Source organism: Carcharhinus amblyrhynchos, chromosome 10, assembly GCF_965287045.1.
Source record: "Carcharhinus amblyrhynchos chromosome 10, sCarAmb.v2.hapA, whole genome shotgun sequence".
In the NCBI taxonomy this organism is placed as follows: domain Eukaryota; kingdom Metazoa; phylum Chordata; class Chondrichthyes; order Carcharhiniformes; family Carcharhinidae; genus Carcharhinus; species Carcharhinus amblyrhynchos.
In genome coordinates this window covers 84,415,545-84,430,156 of record NC_137333.1, presented here as the reverse complement: position 1 = coordinate 84,430,156, position 14,612 = coordinate 84,415,545, and positions in this window count along the sequence as shown.

Here is a 14,612-nt window from a genome sequence, read left to right as displayed (position 1 = left end):
TAGGAACAGGTATTCCAAGTGCACTGTGAAAAGCTGTAGTTTAACTGGACACCGAATAAAGTTCAGTATGAAAGAGTTAAAGTCTGACTGGTGGAAGTTCTGTAATTCTTGGAAATGAGTAGGAAATTGGCTGAAAATAGGTCTGAGTTAGCAGAATTAGTGGCTGGAGGGAAATGATGAATGATGTGCGCAAGAGATCTTCATTAGGACCACTGCCATTTATAATTTACATCAACAACTTAAGATTCAGAAACTGAATGTAAATTGCTCAAATCTGTCGATCATTTAAATTCAGGCAGAGCAGTCAATTCTGTGGAGGTAGCCTGAGAATTACAAAATACATTGGGCAGAATATGTGGGTGGAGTATATTATAACAAATAAATCAGGAGCAGGATCCAGTGGCCAATTAGACACACAGACTAGAGCATAAAACAACTGAGCTTTAATCACCCACATCAGTTGTATCTTTAACTACAGCAATAAACAAAACAGTAAGAAGATTTCTTTCCAGCATATACCTTTCCAGTCTCAATCCCTGCCCCAATCTCATCCTAAACTGAATCTTATCTTGAAGTGAGCTTTTTTTTTGCATTCATAAAACTGTGTGTTACAGCTGCATAAAACTTTAGTCAGGCATGTAGTTCTGGTTGCCACACTACCAGAAGGATGTGGATGCTATAGAGAGGGTGCAAAGGAGGCTTATTAGGATGTTAAAAGCAAATTACTGCGAATGCTGGAATCTGAAACCAGAAGAGAAAATGTTGGAAAATATCAGCATGTCTGGCAGCATCTGTTAAGTGAGAAAAGAGCTGATGTTTTGAGTCCAGAAACGTCAGCTCTTTTCTCTCCTTACAGATGCTGCCAGATCTGCTGAGCTTTTCTGGCATTTTCTCTTTTGGCCTTCCCAGGATGTTGCCTGGTCTGGAGAGTTCTAGGTATGAGGAGAAGTTGGATAAACTCAGATTATTTTCACTGGAAAGACGGAGACTGAGGAACAACCTGATAGAGGTCTATAAAACTTTGAGAGGCATAGAAAGTCAAAAGCTTTTTTCTAGGGTGTAAGGATCGAATACAAGAGGGCACAGGTTTAAGGTGAGAGGGAGTAAGTTTAGGGGAAACATATGGAGAAAGTTTTTCACACGGAGGGTGATGCATGCCTGGAGTACATTGCCAGTAGGGTTGATGGAAACAAGCATGCTAGCAATGTTCAAGGCATATCTTGATAGACACAGAAATGGGACATGAATAGAGAGATAGGAACCATGTATCGGTGCAGGTTTGATGGGCCGAAGAGCCTACTCCTGTGCTGAATTGTTCTTCATTCTTTCTTCCTTGCAGGCTGGGACTAATTCCTGTTTAAAGCCAATTAAGGATCAAAAGTTTCTTAAAAGTAGATAAGTATGAGAAATGACACTGCATATTGGTGTTGGCTTTAAGAAGTGGCAACTCAAGTGGAATATGTCAAACCCACAGCCCTGTATATTCAACTCCCAGGAGGCTTTTCTCAAGGTTCCAGGAGGAAATTCACTTCATTTATTCAGCTCAAAACTGTGGGAACACTTTGCAAATCCTGGCAATGGATAAGGAACGAGTTGTAGCATCGGAAGCATGCTGCGCACATTAAAAGCATCATGCCAGAGTGCCAGAATTACTATGTTGGATACTTCACGGGTCAGTGCTGGGAGTACTGCTCTTTCTAATTTGTGTAAACCACCTACCTGATTCAGAAAATCCATGCAAAGTGGTTGAGCTTACACATAATACCAAATGATGAGGCACATTGGAATGAGTTGAAATAGCTCAGAATTCACAAAATGGGTTGGACATGCTGTGTAAACAAATAGAACACAAGTGGGTGAAATTTAATACAAAGAAATGCAAAGTGCTATACAGAGAAAAGAAGAGCAGATGGCCTGGATACTCTGTGATTGATGTTGAAAAGGCGAAGGGCAAAATTAAAATAAATTTTTAGGTCTAAACGAGAGCTAGAGGGGAATGCTAAAGAGGTTCTGGGTCCCAAGACTATACATGACCAATCAACCGTGTCAATAGGATGACAAAGTCCAACTGCCAAAATGTGGAGATGCTGGCATTGGACTAGGGTGGGCACAGTAAGAAATCTCACAACACCAAGTCAAAGTCCAACAGGTTTATTTGGTAGATCAAGCTCGTGATTCCAGATAAACCTATTGGACTTTAACCCAGTGTTGTGAGATTTCTTACACTTCCAAAATGGTAGAGTATAAGTCAGAGAAAATAATAACTACAATTTATTGTGCTCTAACTTGACTTCACCTCAACCGATGCTGGTGAAGTGAGAAATTTTCAAGCACTGTTGGCAGAGTAATGAAAAGGGTGATCCCTGGTATCAATGAGCAGCTGCAGCAGGAAACCAAATCTAAATGTAAGCCAGAAACAGCTTGATTGTTTTTTGTCTTTTTCAATTTTAACAAATATTTTTGAATGTGGCCCACGCCAAGAGCCAAGATGATGAATTAAGCCCACCATGTACAATGAGCTTCACACCTCCAAAATATACAAGGAGATCCCAACTTGAATGAACCAAAACTGTTTTCCATGTTGCTATGAGGCAGGGCCATAATTTGGAGTGATCCAACACAATTTGTTATTACTGTGCTTATGTTTTTATATTTTTCGCATGACATGTTGCCGAAATAAAGCCGGTGTCTGGAATGAGTAGGGGCAAATAACAATGTGTCTCTTCATGCAAACAGATTGAACAATTGTGAAATGAGTAAAGACTCACAAGGAAGTATATGGGTGAATTCAATGTCAAAAGAGGTATTGAAAGAGAACTAAAGAGAAAATAAGTTAAATTGGATTCAGAGAAAGAGGGAAGAAACATGAAGAAAAAAATTAGAAAATCAAAAACATTTAAATATGGCATTTTAAAAATGTTCAATAATAATTAAACCCGAAGGAACGTGTCTTCACATATCAAACATTTAATTTTCAGCACCAGAGAGGTTGACTGGCAGTAACTGACTCAACATTTTGTTAAAAAAGTGTTTTCAACTGGAATGGAGAAAACTATCAATGGTGAATTTGATTCATATTGCTCGATTACAGCAACTTAATGCTGTTCGATATACTTCAATGGTAAGGAAACCAGTGAGATGTCATTTGTGCAAAATGGAGTGGTGCACCTTGATTAGCAGCTTTTGGAGTTCGACATTTAACCTCACACTTGCCCTTCGCCTAAAGTGGCTGCAACATTTGTGGATAAATAATGGAAAAGCACAGTTATCCTCGTCATTACTTTGACAATACATTATTGGCCAATGCCTCTCAAATACTTCCGATGCTGAAAAGCTGAAGGTTCTTCAGACTTTCTTCATCATTCACTCTTGAGCTTTGCCGCACTTCTCTGTACTGTCTCAAAATAGTTAATACCTGCCTTACTACCGAGCGACCAGAACTGTTCAGCTCTGTTCAGGAAAGCCCAGTTCATTTCTGAAGAAAACAACTGACCTGAAAACACACTGAAATGTCATTGTTATGTATAATGTAATATAATGTATCATTGTGTCCACACAGTAATTTGTACATATGCAAATATAAGTAACATGATAAAAATGCAAGTCATCACCAACAATACAATCAAACATTAAACCTATACATACAGATGTGCATATATATAGCAGCTTTCAGAGCATCACAATACCACTTTAAAGTTTTTGTCAGTGTTTTATCAGGCTTACATTAACACTGCTATGAAGATCCCCTAGTCACCAAATTTCAGCACCCATTCAGGTACACTAAGGGAGAATTTAGCATGGCCAACGCACCTAACTAGCACGTCTTTCTGAGCCCACAGCACCCGGAGGAAACCCACACAGACACGGGAGGAACGTGCAAACTCTGCATGGATAGTGACCCAACCGGGAATCAAACCTGATACCCCTGGTGCTATGAGGCAGCAGTGCTAACCACTGTGCCACCATACCACCCCTACACCAGTAAAGAATTTTTAAAACATAGTCACACTTCTGATGCAGGAAATATTTAATTGTTTAATATGATATGTGAAATTTTGCATTTTAAAGAATAAGAATAGTGTACAGTTACGCTTTGTGTTCAAGATTAACCTCCATGTGGTAGAATATAGTCTCGATGGAATATACCTTGAGAATTTAATAAAACATTAAGATTTTTATTTGAGACCCTCAAGCCACTTCCGCCAATGTGCTGGACTATTTTCCAGCTGTATCTCCACAGGAAACTAGGCTGAATATTGAGGATACTGATTTTCTCACCACAAGAATGATGTAGAATGTTCATTACCTGCTTTCACTGCAGTTCTGGAGTAACATTCAATTCCCTCACTAATAACCTGAGAAGGGCATAAACAAGGAAACATTCCAAATCACTAATCCACTTTTAGAGGAATGGTTGGGGTACCACTGGACACATAAATGATTATTTTTACCTTCAGGCTTCATGCCTGAAGATTCATCTTTCCATTTCACAGATTAATGAATGGAAACAAATAATCCATTTGCAGTGAGTTGTGATTTACGTTGTGACTTTAATTGCCAATTTACATCCTTTAATGGAAAACAGAATATGTTGCTCATTTAAACAGGTCAATTGTCTTATTTTCAGTTGCTAGAATTGCATTAGCTCATCAACAGTTTTCAACTTACCTCAGGCTAAATATGTTTGATGTATTGCCTGGGGTAAGTTGAATAACTGAACAGAGTTAATGCCTACTTACTGACACAACTTTCTTTTCACCAATGTACTTGCATGCAGGGCCCATTATCGTTAACACTGAGGTGCTCTCTCTTCGATGTATCTATTAATTCCGCTGGCTGGTTTTGCCAGGTTCAATATCTCCATGGTTTCCTCCCACAAAGATATGCAGGTTAGGTGGATTGGCCATGGTGAATTGCATCTTAGTGTCAGGGGGATTAGCAGGGAAATACATGGGATTATGGGGATAGGGCTGGGGATAATTGTTGTGAGTGCGGGCTTGATGGGCCAAATGGCCTTCTTCTGTACTATAGGGATTCTATGAAATCAGCATCACTTTTGATGAAGTAAATGATGCCTATTGTTTAAACAAAAATACTACAAAAAAAACCACTACAATTCCTTGTCTATTTCAAAAGGGATACTGATGATGGTTGATTCTCTTTACATAATATGAAATGATTGTGATTTTAAAGAATTCCTATCAGATTCATCTGCTCTTTATAATTATAAGCTATCAATGTTTCAACATGCACCCTTGAATAGAACAATTATCAGGTCTCGGGCGTTTGCAGTTGAATGTCTTATAAGCTAGTCATCAGTAGGTCTATGATGTGCTTTTTAAAGATCAGAAACATAATAATTTTATTCTTTGATAATCTATCATCTTTGATTCATCTATTCCTTATTGTTGGAATGTGAAGCATTGTCATTCATGGATATCAGTAATGATAATGGAATTGTATGTTAATTACTTAACATTTTCTTTTGAATGGATATATTTCCTGCATTTAAAAGATAGCATTAATAGTAAAATAACTCTGGATTTATAGTAACTGTGATTTCAATCATGGAATTTGACAGCTGATCCAGGTAGGTCTGTCACTGTGCTGTTGTGACAAGATAGTTGTGCATGCCTGTTACTTTCCAGTGACCTTTGTCAGTCTGGTCCAGTGGTAACATTATCTGCTTTCAATCACAAGGTCTTCAGTTCAAGATTCACTATGGACTAACACCTCAGTGCGCTAATGAAAGAGAGCTGTATTGTCAATAATGCTGTCTGCCAGTTCACATGTTAAACAGAGCCTTCATGATCCTATTTAGGTGGGCATAAAAGATCTTGTGGCACTTGTTAGTGAGAATAGTGCTCTTGTTGCTTTGGTCAACACACATCATTCAATCAATTTCAGCTAAACATATTAATAAGTCATTCATTTCATTTCTGTTTACAAGGCCTTACCGCATATCTATGTTCCACCATGCTTGCCTACGTAGAAATATAGGATCAAGAGTGGGCCATTCAGCCCCTCAAGCCAGTTTTGCCATCCAATGAGATCATGACTGATCTACGACCTAGTAATAATGATTGCTGTTCAAAAGTAATTTATTGGTTGTGAGGTGCTTGGGGGTGTCTTCAGGATGTGAAAGGCATTGTCTAAATGGCAGCTTTTCTTTCAGATAGAACTTTCCAAATCAGCATTTTGCCACCTTATTTAAAAAATGTGAATTGGAAATGCCTTGTTACGCGTCTGTTTGTGAACACTATTCCTCAATCATTAGGGGGATTAAAGCTTTTAAGTGAATATTAATATTTCAACAGGCCATTGAAAAATATGTGGAAGGAATATATTGTAGAAAAATCCAACCGTACATTTGAAGGATGTTAGTAAGCAATTGTTTACTTATTTATTCTTTCACAGGCAGGGAATTCAACATCTGTTGTCCGGTCCTAATTGCTCTTAAGTTTAGCAGCTTGCTAGGCCATTTCAGAATGTGGTTAAGGATCAACTATGTTGGATCTGGAATGCCATGTAGGTCAAACCAGGTAAGGGTGACAGATTTCCTTCCCTAAAGAATATTAGTGAACCAGATAGATGTTTACAGCGATCAACAACAGATTCATGGTCATTATTACTGAGACTAGTTTTTATTTCCAGATTTAAAAAAAATTGAATTAAAGTTCCACCAGCTGATTGCTCCAGTAACATTACCACTATGCCACCATCTCCCCCCGCCACCCTCCACCATTTGTTGCTAGCTTTCAAGTGGCTTTTCAATTTGCTTTGACATTTTGAAAGCGACTTTATCATAAACAGGTCTCCACACATCAGAATGGCCTTGTACTGACATTATCAATTCCTTCAGCTCAAATGTGTGTAAAGGTTCTTTACTTTTCACACCGTAGCCCCCAAGAAGCTATAGGTTCACAAGTAGGTGGGTGGAGGACAAATTGGAAGATAGTCAGAATGTAACAGAGATCTGGAGGCAAAGTCAATAATCCTCACAGTCTCTCTCTCTCTGCAGTATCTACAAAAACAAACGCTGTGAAATTAAACAAAAAATCTGCATGTTCTGTCAAAATTAATCCTGCTTCTCATTATTCATCAGCACTAAGCATCTCCTTCCTCCTTGCCTACAAGGAAGTTCAACCATCAATTCACTAATCAACATTTACCGCGTGAGTTTGAAGCAAGGATGGCTCAATTATTAAACTATATTGATTCACTATAATTGAAGGATTCTTTGTTAATCTTTATTCTCTAATAAAGCCTGTGCAAAGAAAAATGAAACTAAACATATAGGTGGTTAAGGTTAAAAGAGCGGAAACAGAATTAATTAATAGAGTTCCCCCCTTTTATTATTTCCAGGAGAAATGTGCTACGTTTCTGTCAATGCCTTTGTTAATTCCTGGAATTGATTCGGCTTCTGATGGTCACCATGATAATGGACTTTGGAAGATCAATTAGGAAAGTAGGAGAGTGAAGTGTTACAAAAGCTGCTTTCATACCGTCTGAATGACTGAATCTGGGAGCACACTTCTTTGTATTTATCACTTGGATATTAAATACAGACTGGAGAATACAGAGGAAATCTGGTGAGAATAACTGCACATCTCTAAGAGATTCTGCCTGTTTTTCCCTCCAATTAAATGAATGGAAGGAAAATTAAAAGTCTTATAAATTCTTTGGTTCATAACCTAATCCCATTAAATCCCATGTTCTTTGTATATGGGATTTAATGGGATTGAGAGTTATAGATAGGTCTGGTAGGTATGGATTTGATCAGGGCAACTTGTGGGCCGAAGAGCCTGTTTGTGCTGTAGTGTTCTATGTTCCATGTTCTACAAGATATAGGAGCAGAATTAGGCCATTCGGCCCATCATGTCCGCTCCACCATTCGATCATGGCTGATATGCTCCTTATCCCCATTTTCCTGCCTTCTCCCCATAACCCTTCAACCCACTACCAATTAAAAATCTGTCTAATTCCTCCTTAAATTTACTCACCGTCCCAGCATCCACAGCACTTTGGGGTAGCAAATTCCACAGATTCACAACTCTTTGGGAGAAATAGTTTCTCCTCAACTCTGTCTTAATTTTGCTACCCCTTATCATAAGACTGTGACCTCCCATCCTAGAATGCCCTACAAGAGGCAGCATCCGCTCCACATCTACTTTATCCACACCTTTTATCATCTTGTATATCACAATTTAATCTTCCCTCATTCTTCTAAATTCCAGAGAGTATCGGCCTAAACAGTTCAATCTCCCTTAATACAACAAACCCCTCATCTTTGGAATCAATCTAGTGAACCTTCTGTAACAATTGTGCTTCCTTCCCACTCAATTTTCCTCTCTGCTCCCCACCCAAGCAGCAAGGATAAAGATTCTTCTCTTTTTCCCCTGGGCAAAGGTTGCTAAAAGAATAATTAGTACAACTTCCTGCAGCATGTTGCTTAGGTTTGGCATTCTAGTCTATGGATCAGAAGGATAACATGGGGGATTTTAATTCTGACTTCATGTTACAAACTTAGTCAGCTACTATATTTTTTTTAAGAATAAAGAAATCGAACGGCATACCTGTTGATGACTGTGAATTTGATATCGCCAAATGAAGAGTACATTAAATTATCAGACATATTAATATTGTGAAAAAGGACTTGAGACGTCTTATGTGATGCTGTACTAAGGCATGCAATTGTTCAATCTCCCTGAAGCAAGGGACAGAAAGTACTGTCCATATTTAAAGTTTATTTATTTATTAGTCACAAGTCGGCGTACGTTAACACTGCAATGAACTTACTGTGAAAATACCCTAGTCACCACAATCCGGCACCTGTTCGGGTACACTGAGGGAGAATTTAACACGGCTATGCATCAAACCAGCACGTCTTTCAGATTGTGGGAAGAAACTGGAGCACCCAGAGGAAACCAACATAGACACAGGGAGAATGTGCAAACTCCACACAGACAGTGAGTGTCACTAGAATGTTATTAGCATGAGCTACATAAAGGTGACTATGAATTAGGATGGCCATTCAGCTCATCTTAATTACTGTTGCCTTTTGTGTCATCCAGTTAAATGACCCCAGGCTGTTCATTCTGACTACTCTCTTCTGGAACCCATTCCAAATGTTGGCATCAGTCCTAAATTGATAACAAGGAGAATTTATGACTCCTTGTTTTATTCTCAAAATTAACTTCAATTAATTAATTCAGATTAATGTTTGGAATCAAATTTACTAACTTCCTTTTGTGGGGGCACGATTGGCACAGTGGTCAGCACTGCTGCCTCACAGCGCCAGGGACCCTAGGTTTGATTCTGGCCTTGGGTGACTATCTGTGCAGAGTTTGCACTTTCTCCCCATGTCTTCATGGATTTCCTCTCGCACTCCAAAGACATGCAGGTTAGGTGAATTGTCCACGCTAAATTATAGAGTCATAGAGGTTTACAGCACAGAAACAGGCCCTTTGGCCCAATTTATCCATGCTACCTTTTTTTTAAACCCCTAAACTAATCCCAATTGCCCACATTTGGCCCATGTCCCTCTATACCCATCATACCATGTAACTGTCTAAATGTTTTTTAAAAGACAAAATTGTATCCGCCTCTACTACTACCTCTTGTTCCAGATACTCACCACTCTCCGTGTGAAAAAATTGCCCCTCTGGACACTTCTGTATCTCTCCCCTCTCACCTTAAACCTATGCCGTCTAGTTTTACACTGCCCTGCCTTTGGGAAAAGATGTTGATTATCTAGCTGATCTATGACCCTCATTATTTTATAGACCTCTGCAAGGTCACCCTTCAGCCTTGCAATCTCCAGAGAAAAAAATCCCAGTCTATCCAGCCTCTCCATATAATTCAATCCATCAAGCCTGGGTAAATCCTAATAAATCTTTTTTGCACTCTTTCTACTTTAATAATATCCCTTCTATTCAGTTCAGACCAGAACTGTACACAGTAATCCAAATGTGGCCTTACTAATGTCTTGTACAACGTCAACAAGACGTCCCAACTCCTGTATTCAATGTTCTGACCAATGAAACCAAACGTGCTGAATGCCTTCTTCACCACTCTGTCCACCTGTGACTCCATTTTTAAGGAGCTATGAGCATGTACCCCTAGATTTCTTTGTTCTGTAACTCTCCCCAGTGCCATACCATTAACTGAGTAAGTCCTGCCCTGGTTCTATCTAGCAAATTGCATCACCTCGCATTTATTGCCCCTCAGTGTCCCAAAATATGTAGTTTAGGGGCATTAGTGGAGTAAATATATGGGGTTATGGTGATAGGGCCTGGGTAAGATGCTCTGGCAGAGAATCAGTGTAGACTTGATGGGCTGAATGGCCTCCTTCTGCATTGTAGGAATTTTGTCGCTCTGTGATAAGTTTATCTCTCTGCTGCTTCCTTTTAAGTTTGATAGTGCATAGGCTGGATTTTATGGCCTCCTGCTAAGCGCTTTACTGTAAAATATGTCGGCTGCAATACTCACCACCTTCTCACCCTGTTCCCCATAGTACGGGGAGTGGGTAAGATGCTCACTTGGTTGTTGGGCCTCTTGAGATTCTTAGCTGTCTGACTAATGGCAATTAAGAGGCCAAACCACTTCCACTGTCATAAATCAGCTTCTTTGAAAAGGTGGGAAGGTAGGGGGCTCATTAATTGAGAAGTACCTGTTCACATTAGGCTGTTCACATTGGGCTGTTCACATCACTCCCCATCCTTGCCTGAAAGATGTCATCCTTGCTTTGTTCTTCCCCACCTGCCCTCCAAACTCCAGCCCTCCAACACCCCTCTCCCAGCTCCCTAGCATCTCTGAACCCTCCTGGCTCTAAACACCTAGGACTCATCTGTTTTGGGTTGCCAGCTCTTCTTCCATGGTGGCCTTCGCCCGCTGGCCCACCTGGCATAACCCAGTGTTTTATGGCCGTGGAGGCAGATTGAGGCCCTTAATTGCCACTAAGTTGGGGGAGGGGGTGGTTAAGGGCCTCAATTGGCCTAAGTATGCCTTAGCCACCCCCTGTATTAAGGGGGATAGTTGAGGGGAAGCAGTCAAGGGCGGGATAGAAGGTGGTGGGCTTTGCACCCAACATATTTCACCTGCCTCAGTGTAGATGTAATAACCTAGGCTATTCAACCATTAAGGAGCAAATCTCCAGTGAACAAAATGTCTGACAGCACAATGATGGATTTGTATTTTTCTTAGTCAACTATTTACTCACTTCTTCTTTAAAAGATATTATTCATTCCAGTCCTGCCACTGCTTCTGGGCAAGCACTCCATGTCATTATAATTCGCTGCTTGGAAAGTTCCTCTGCATGCTAATCTTTCTCCAAGGCTGAACCAGCTTTCTGAGTAGGGATGAAATTCTCCAAACAAATGTTGAATTCTCGCTCTTGAATCAGGAGTGAAGAGTCCAGATCCTACAACCCCATGTGAGAGAAAGTGCCCAGAGTTTTGTTCTGAAGGATTTGGATCATATCTGGAGTTGGGCCCATTGACACTGGATAGATTTTAGAGGCCGATACAAGGATTGCTGTGTGGATGCCGATACAAGGATTGCTGTGTGGATGCTTGGGGATTTAAATGACTTGATACTGTGACAATTTTACTGAGCTTCCAGACATTCATGTCTAATTTTAACATTCCCAAAGGGCTCCTGACCTCTCCCACACACCTCTATGGTTATCATACAATCCCTACAGTGCAGAAGGAAGCCATTTGGCCCATCAAGCCTGCACTAACAACAATCCCTCCCAGGCCCTAACCCCATAACCCCATGTATTTACCCTATTAAGCTCCCTGACACTAAGGTGCAATTTATCATGGCCAGCCCAAGATTGGAATGTGCGTGGAAACTGGAGCACCCGAAGGAAACCCACACAGACACGGAGAGAATGTGCAAACTCCACATCAACAGTCACCCTAGACTGGAAATAAACCTGGGTCCCCGGTGCTGTGAGGCAGCAGCGCTAACCACTATGCCACATGCCACTCCATGGTTCTATGATATAATACCTCTTTAAATAACTCTGGAAGTGTTAGGCTTCTTCCCTCAATGCCTAAAGCCCATGAGTTGTGTTTTGGACATCTCAGTGCAAAAGTCTCTTCTGCTGGAAGGTAGCTGCAGTTTTTACATCTGCTGCTGCCTCCGAGACCATAGATGTGCAAACTACAATCATCCCCGTTCCCCACGCCCATTTAAAATGGTGAATACTGGGTTTGAGGGCAGGATGTCAGAAATCGGGTCTCCAATGTTTTTGTTAAGACATGGAGCCCTTCCAGCTTTGTGAAAGTTTTGATCAGAGTGCCTTCTCCCAAAATGCATTTTCATATCATTCCTGTCAACCTACAATGGGAAAATATATGACTACTTAAGAAAGAAAAACAAGTCAAGTGAAATCTGCCTATTACATCCATCTAAAACATTCACTCCCTCCACCACTGACACTCAGTGGCAGCAGGCATGCCATATACAAGATATACTGTAGTAACTGGCTAAGCCTCCTGTGACATGATCTCTACCATCTAGAAGGACAAGGACAACATCATGTCCAACTTCCACTTCAAGCCACACACTACTTTGACTTGGAAACATATCACTGTTCCTTCACTGTCATTGAGTCAAAACTCTCTTCCTAACAGCTCTGTGGGTGTACTTACACCACATGGACTGCAGCACTCAAGAAGACAGCTCACTACCACTTTCTCAAGGGCAATTAGGAACGGAGAACAAAACTGTTGGCATTGCCAGCAATGCCCACATCACGTAAAAGACTAAATGATCATAAAATCCCTACAAGGAAGAAGGAGGCCATTTGACCCGTTGAGACTCCACCGACAACAATCCCACCCAGATCCTATCCCCATAACTCCATGTATTTACCCTGCTAATCGCCCTGACACTAAGGGGCAATTTAACATGGCCGATCAACCTAAAGCGCACGTCTTTGGAGTGTGGGAGGAAATCAGAGCACCTGGAGGAAACCCATGCAGACATGAGGTGAATGTGCAAATTCTGCACAGACAGTTATCCGAGGTCAGAATTGAACCCAGGTCTCTGGCACTGTGAGGCAGCTATGCTAACCACTGTGCCACCATGCCACCATTTTGAGATATATTGTTTACAGATTAACAAAACAGGGGTGAAAACATTAGATGGTGGAGGTAACAAAGCTTCAATTAACATAACAGAATAAGTGACCTTATAGTTGATTATTTCGTACGATAATGACAGATTAACTGTAAAATGAGTCAGGTATACTCGCAATAGATGACGATAGATCAGGGCTGGAATTCTCCAACCTTTCACACAAGCTGGGACCATTCAATTCGGCTGCTGTGAATGGAGATTTGGCTAACTGCCAAATTCTCCAATCTTGATTTGATTTAGTTTATTATTACCATATGTATTGGTATACAGTGAAAACTATTGTTACTTGTGTGCTACTCAGAGAAAGCATACCACTCATAGGGGACAAGGAAGGGAGAGGGTGCAGAATGTAGTGTCACATTCACAGCTAGGGTGTAGAGAAAGATCAGCTTATTATAGGTAGGCCCATTCAAAAGTCTGATGGCAGCAGGGAAGAAGCTGTTCTTGAGTTGGATGGTATGTGACTTTACTTACATATCTTTTTCCCAACAGAAGAAGGTGGAAGAGAGTATTTTTAGGGTTTGGGGGGGGGGTCCTTGATTATGCTGGCTGCTTTTCCAAGGCAACAGGAAATGTGGACAGAGTTAATGAATGGGAGACTGGTTTGCATGATAGACTGGGCTTCGTTCACAAGTCTTTAGTTTCTTACGTGATCAAAGCAGGAGCCATATCAAGCTGTGATACATCTGGAAAGGATACTTTCTATGGTACATAGAACAGGTTGTTGCTGATAGGACAGTTAGTTGCTGATAAGATTTCTGATAGACAAGGGAATTAAGGGTTATGGGGAGAAAGCGGGAAAGTGGAACTGATCCACTTCAGATCAGCCATGATCTTATTGAATGGCGGGACAGGCTCGAAGGGCTGGATGGCCTACTCCTGCTCCTATTTTTTCTGTTCTTATGACAGGTTGCTGGTGATCTGGACACCTAGAGACTCGAAGCTCTTGACCATTTCCACTTCATCCTCATTGATGTAGATAGGGGCATGTCCTCCACAGAACGCTTCCTGAAGTTGATGACTGCCTTCTTTGTCTTACTGGCATTGAGTGAGAGATTATTGTCATTGCACCAATTCACAAGATTCTCTATCTGTGGTGCGAGACCGGAGAATTCCAGCCCACATGTTCGATGTGTATATAAAAAGATATTTACGATACCTATGCCATCATAGTTACTTTAGCTTGGTTTGATTTAAACTTTTCTTGTCAAGACTGTCAGGTCAAAACCAATAAATTGATTACTTATTCAATCTTAATGAATTCCAAAGTAAGTTATGAAAGTCATTCAATAATTAATATTTTACACATGCATGTAAATTTGCTTTACTGCATACAATTCAGGATAATAAAAGTCATAATCATGAGGGATCATTATTCGTTACTCTGTATGCTACATGTTGGTGATGTATGTTTATTGATGGCTGTTCTGACTCCATTTAATATATTTTGTAATAAATGT